Genomic DNA, 7,024 nt, shown 5'->3' with positions numbered 1-7,024 from the left:
AGGCAAAATGCTGGCTTTGGTAGATAAACTGGTTTCTAGATGTCAGGTATGTAGTGTCTAGATGCTAAGAAGTTATTGAGAAACAGTTTGCTGGTAGCTTAGAGTGAAACTTCAGTTGTGCTAAGGAAATAAGAGAGATATTTTGACCTAAACATTTAGACTAGAGGGATCCCTGGGTGGCGCAGCGGTTTAGCGCCTGCCTTTGGCCCAGGGCGCGATCCTGGAGACCTGGGCTCGAATCCCATGTTGCGCTCTCGGTGCATGGAGCCTGCTTCTCTCTCTGCCTCTCTCTCTCTGTGACTATCATAAATAAATAAAAATGTTTAAAAAAAACCATTTAGACTAGAGAAAATAAGGTAGTAGAATGTCTCCTGGGTCCTAGGTAAGATGATGGCAACAGGAATAAAAGGGGGAAAACCCTAAATGTTTTCATTTATAGGCACCTGTAGCATTAGCACATGTTTCAGCAGGAATTCTTAGATTAGAATTTAGCGATATATTCAGAAATGGATTCTGAATTTTAAATGTCTTCATTCTCTCTCTTTAGCCATAATTGCCAGATAGTCTACGTATACATGAAATATGGGGCTAGTTATTGGTGTCAAACTTGCAGTATTTACAATGCTAATACCATGCTTTAACCACATGAGATAAAATTGGTTAAAAAAAAGATATGATCCTAAAAAAAACAAGATACGGCCCTAATTATATTATAATTTGACTATTATAAGTGTTATGTAAATATTATAAGAAACAGTATAAGAAAAATGAAAGATAATAATGCTTTTCTAGACTATTATATGCTATTATATACTATTATACTATTATATTTTGAGTGCCCGCTGTGTTCCAGGCATTGTAGTACATATTTTTTAAAAGATTAAAAAACAGATTTTTAAAATTGTATGGTAATACTTAAAATGATATCTGATAGTAGGTTATAGCGTGAACACTAAAGGGAAAGTTAAAGAGGAACAAAATATATTCCAGTATTTTATACTCCAGTATTAACAGAAATTAGTTAGTAAATTAGTTAGTAAATTAGATAAATATTAGTGCAACTTCTATCTGAGAGCTAGTTTACAGATAGCTAGTTTTAGCTTGCAGATAAACTAAAACCTAAAAATTAGGGATGCCTGGGTGATTCAGCCGTTGAGTGTCTGCTTTTGGCTTAGGGCATGATCCCGGAGTCCTGGGATCAAGTCCTACATCGGGCTTCCTGCATGGAGCCTGCTTCTCCCTCTGCCTGTGTCTCTGCCTCTGTGTGTGTGTGTCTCTCTCATGAATAAATAAATATTTTAAAAAATAAAACCTAAAAATTAGTTTTGCAGTTGGTAAAAATGAGAAAAAGAACCCTCTATTTCACATTTTAAAACCTTCTACTTGTTCCTTATGTCTTTTTAAACACAATAATAAACTGACTGAACATAGTATGATTTGGTCTGTAAATTGGTATATAACTAATTATTAACATAAACAATCTAGAGAGGTTTTTTTGGCAACATATAATCTAAATTCTATCTCCACATTAAAATGAAAGCAGGGTGCATCCTGCTTTTCACCCTGGGTGAAAAGCATCCCTGGGTGGCGCAGCGGTTTGGCGCCTGCCTTTGGCCCAGGGCGCGATCCTGGAGACCCGGGATCGAATCCCACATCGGGCTCCCGGTGCATGGAGCCTGCTTCTCCCTCTGCCTGTGTCTCTGCCTCTCTCTCTAACTATCATAAATAAAAAAAAATTAAAATGAAAGCAGCCATCCATTGGACTTTTCTTTCACTGTAATCAAATTAAGCTCGTATTTTATACATCCATCTAACCATTCATTCATCCAACAAAAATGTGTTGAACTCCTGTCATGGGAAAGGTGCTATGCTAGGCCCTGCAAAATATTTAACATAGACATCTGTACTTTTTATTTGCAGTTCTAAACTTATTTCCAGCTTTGAGTGAAAGACCATATTTTATTAAATCATCTATCTGTCCCGACCTGCCTATTTATCATCTAATCTCTGTATCTTACAAATTTTTATTCATCTTTCTACTCTGAAAATTCTCCCTTCTCTGTCCCCTATCAAATCTTCTCCCAGAGGGAACCAGTGTGTTATTTTTCTGTATATCCTTCCAGATGCATTTTATGTATCAAGCAAATGTATATACATATTAAATTTCCCGTACATATATTTCTGCATTTTTTCCTTTTTTTCAACTTCCTTGTTCTTTCTTACATCTGCATACTATCCCATTATACGGACATATCATTTATTTAATTATAGGCATTTCCATTAATTTTAAAATATTTAATTCAATTTTAGTCTATTCCTAACAAAGCCAAATAGTCTTATATTCAACTATATTTGTGGATATCTTCCTAGAGATGGAACTTGTAATGTATTTACAAGTATCTACTAGTAATGTAATACATTCCTAGGATGTATTTGTAATCTTGAATAAATATTGTCCATTTGCCCTTCTTAGAGGTTGTGCCTGGTTCCCCATAGGCTTACCAACAAATGATGGTGATCTTTGCAAATCCAAAGGATGAACAATGTCATCTCAGTGTAGTTTTAATTTGTATTCTCTTATGATGAATGAGTAAGGTTGAGAATCTTTTTATATATTTTAAAGCCATTTGTGTTTCCTTTTCTGTTTCTCTTGGGTTGTGGTATTACTTATACAATAAGGCAATAGCAAATTATTTATACATTAGTGAAGCTAGCCCTTTGCCAATGAGTTGCAAATACATAATTTTCCCTCAGTTTGATAATTGTCTTACAACTTTGTGATAGCTTTTGTCACGTAAATTTTTTAATTTTTATTTTATAGAATTATTTTTATGGGTGGGCTTTGTGTTAGACTTTCCCCACTCTGAGATAACTCTTAAAATTCTCCATGGACTCCTCTAGTACTTTTTTTCCCTCTAGTACTTTTATGATTAACAGACATTCTTAATCATTATAAGTTCTAAATGGTTTAGTGCATAGGATCAGGTTCCCTATTTCAATTTACATCTGAGCTAGATTATCAAATCAGTCCCAGGAAATATAGTTGTAAGGAGCATGGACTTTGGAGTTGATAACTTGAGTTTTTCTGCTTCTGGGTTGTAAGATCTTGAGTATGCTACTTAATTAACCTCTCTGAGCCTCAACAGCTTCATCTGTAAAATGGAAGTAATAAATAGTACTTAGTTTGTTGTGACAATCGTGAGGTGATTCATTTAAAGCCCTCATTTAGCACAATGCTTCACAATCAATGCTGGAATGCTGGAATCACTCATTAAATGTAAACTATTGTGATAATGATGATAGCCATAGACTATTCTTTCAACAGATACTACCACCCCAAAATTCATGACTTTAATCACAAGGGCTTGAATAAGAAAATGCATCCCAAATTTGCCATTACCACGTTAGCATCAACAATCCAATCGTCTCTAACCATAGTTCTCAACCTTGGCAGTATATTAGAATTACCCGAGTAGATTTTTCAACTCCAAAAGCCTGGGTCCCTACCCCAGATATTGTTTAACTGGCCTGGGGTATGGCTCAGGCATCAGTATTTTTTAAAAATCCCTCTGATGATTTCAATGGGCAGCTAAAGTTTAGAACTATTATCCTAACACTAGGCCAGTGATTTCAGACGTTAAGGAAAACATGTTCATTGCTTCTAAAGAAAAGTATATAGAAATTTCTATAAGTCAACTGCCATGAATTATTTAGGAAGACATTAAAAAGAGAACATAAGGAGTTGAGACTGATGTCAGATACAGATATGTAGGAAACAAGTTACAAAGTTGAAGATATTCCTTGTATATACTTCTAAGACATCTTTCTCAGAAGATCTTAGGGCAACTATACTTAAGTACTTTTATTAACCATTCCTTAGGTATAAGGGATATAAAGGGTTTATATTTGTTAGATGTATTAACTGAAGCATGGGGACAGGACTCGTCAGCTCTTCAAATTTAGGATTCTCATTACCCCTATTCTTGAAGATAAATTCCTGGATAATTCTCAGAAATACATTATTATCTCTGATTATGAGTAATACAGCGTATCCCTTTATAATTTTAGCAGTTTGGGAAGGATTTGGAATGGTACTTTAGCTCACTTATAGATTCAGTGTGGGATGGGTATACAAGAAAACTAGATATTATCAAATCCAAGGGGAAAAGCACAGTGGTCTAGAGAAATTGGACAAAGAGTCAAGAGGCCTAGATTTCAGTTACTGAATTTAAGTTTCCTCAGCTTCAAAATGAAAGAATTAAGAGTTCCCAAAGGTTTCTTTCAGCTTTAAGTAATTAATTATTATGTCACCAAGCCACCTAAGCCTTTCTTAATCAATCAATAGAAAAAAGGAAAAGTATTCTAGCTCAAGCTTGAAAATACATTTTTCATAGATTTGTTTTTACATACATAAAGCAATGTACTTTCTCAAATATTCAACAGTCTTGATGATATTAGACTAATATATGTCCTGCCTACCTAGGATATTTACATTTTACAGTTAAGTGGGGGCAATTGATGTCTTCATTCAGAGAGGTGACTAAAGGAGAGTGAGGGATGCATCCTGAGACCTGTGAGGAAATGTTGGAACACAAGCTTTCTATTGCCTTTCAAATCAAGCCCCATTGATGACTTCATTTGGGACAGATCATTCGTCCTCCTATATTTACTTCTAATCTTTCTACTTCTCTTCTTGCATTATATTACTCAAGATCATTAGTACTCACACAATTCTTGTTTTTGTTGTATTTACATCATCTCTTTCCTAGAAGATGATTGTTCATTTTTTTAAAAGACCTTTCTGATTTGAGAAAGAGAGAGCACAAGCATGGGGATGGACAGAAGGAGAAGGAGAGGCAAGGAATCCCAAGCCCACTCCACACTGAGCCCAAGCCCAATGAGGCGCACTTAATCTTACAACCCCAAGATCATGACCTGAGCTGAAACCACGAGTCGGATGTTTAACTGACTCAGGCACCCAGGCACCCCAGATTGTACAATTTTTAAGGCCAGGATACATTTATAGTGTATTCCATGAGCTAGTAGTGTCTTAGCACATAAGAAAAGCCTGATAAATGTTTAATTAAATTGTTAAAAAATTAAAAGATTTTAATTTCATTTTTTATGTGATACTTTAATTTTCATAGTTTACAATACTTTCAATTTTTTCACACATGGTCTTATTTCATGACAGTTTCCTTAACTACTTCCTGAAATAGCGATGAGCTTTTCATTCTCAAAAGCCTAGAAGTAGTAATAAAGAGTTAATCGTGATAGCAAAATATGAAATAAACATCTTAGGTAACTTTCAGTAATAAATGTGTAGGATAACTTTAAAAGAAGTATGATTTAGGTCTGCCTGGGTGGCTTATTCCATTAAGTGTCAGCCTTTGGCTCAGGTAGTGATCCTGGGGTCCTGGGATCCAGTCCCTCATCCAACTTCCTGTTCCACAGGGAGCCTACTTCTCCTTTGGCCTCTCTCTCTGTCTCTCATGAATAAATAAATAAAACCTTTAACGAAATAAACAAAAGTAGTATTATTTTGAGGTAATTTAGTCTATCAATTTGATCAAGTAGTATAAACACATCAAAACTAAATTAATATGTTAATTATAATTTACTAAATATATATTATTGTGAATTAACAATGAACAACTGTATAACATTATTAAATATCACAAATCATTAAAATAAATGCTATGTATGTAACTCAGAGAATTGAGTAATGTTAGTATCGTAGTATTGGTATCAGCATATGGTAGTAGGGAAATAGTATTCTGATAATGTAGAATAAAATTTCAATTTTAAGTTAGTACTAAAAAGAATCCAATTATCTAAAAATCTGTATCTAATAAAAATAAAATCACCATTTTTGATCATGATTTTAACAAAATTTTAACCTCATCAAATAGTGAGCTCTAAGGCCCTGAGGGATGACGTATCGAAGTGTTGAATAGTGATTCACACATATTGTACACCTGAAACTAGTATTACACTGTATGTTAACTGGAATTTAAATAAAAACTTAGTGAGCTCTAAGAAATACAAATATGATATATTCAGGGAAAATTTCCTGTTTTTAGCTTAACGGATAAGCTGGGATTTTGGATTGTGAGAGTGATGCTTCATTAGCACTTGTAAATTTATCCATCCTCCATGTTCCCCCTTTGAGATTATATTTGTAGGTTCTAAATTTTTCACCTGGAAAATTAAATACTTTCTAGGTAGGGAATTTTAAATTGTCACTCAAGTACAAGGCCACTTTAAATGACTGCATAATTTTTTTTGAAGAGTTTATCCAGACTAAAGAATATAGTTGGTTCTGAGAACATTTCCAAGCCTCTGTGACTTCTATATTCAGACAGTAAAGTGCATCAATTTTATTAATGACTTTTAAAACACTCAAAACATATTGTCTTCCACAAAAATTCATTTTGCTAGCTGCCATAAAAGTACGTTGAAAGAAGTTAAAAAATTATAACTCTTGCAATTTGAACAGATTCCTCACATTTTTTTCCTATGTACAAATGTCCTTAATTTCAAGATAAAAAGATGATCCCACATTATAACTATAACCATTTCACGGTATTGGTAGTTGTGTCCTTTGTTGAATGGCCGTTCTTCAAACTCACTGTCTTACAGATTCATTCTTACATGTTAATCCACAAATAAGCAAACGTCAAGGGCAGTAGCAAAAAAGACCATTTTACACAAAGCTGGCAAACATTTGGAATCACTTGTAGTTTGAAAAATTCCTTTTAATTCAAAAGTCACATTTATTATGTGAATTAAAATTAGTTTCACAAATGGAAATTGTGGATATGGGAAAGTTGCTTAGGGGAAATTTCACTAGTAAATCCACAACCTTTAAAATTCTGTGTGATTGAATCGAATGTTGATACTTTGCAAAATGTTTTCATTGGCGTATCACAAATACTACTTTTTAAAGGTGTATTTAGTTTTTAGTTTCAAATATGTGGGAGTCCTACAGGCATGATGACATTTTCTAAAAAAGACTTTTTTG

The sequence above is a fragment of the Canis aureus genome, chromosome 9 (assembly GCF_053574225.1).
Source record: "Canis aureus isolate CA01 chromosome 9, VMU_Caureus_v.1.0, whole genome shotgun sequence".
NCBI lineage: Eukaryota > Metazoa > Chordata > Mammalia > Carnivora > Canidae > Canis > Canis aureus.
Note: the sequence above shows the minus strand (reverse complement) of the source record.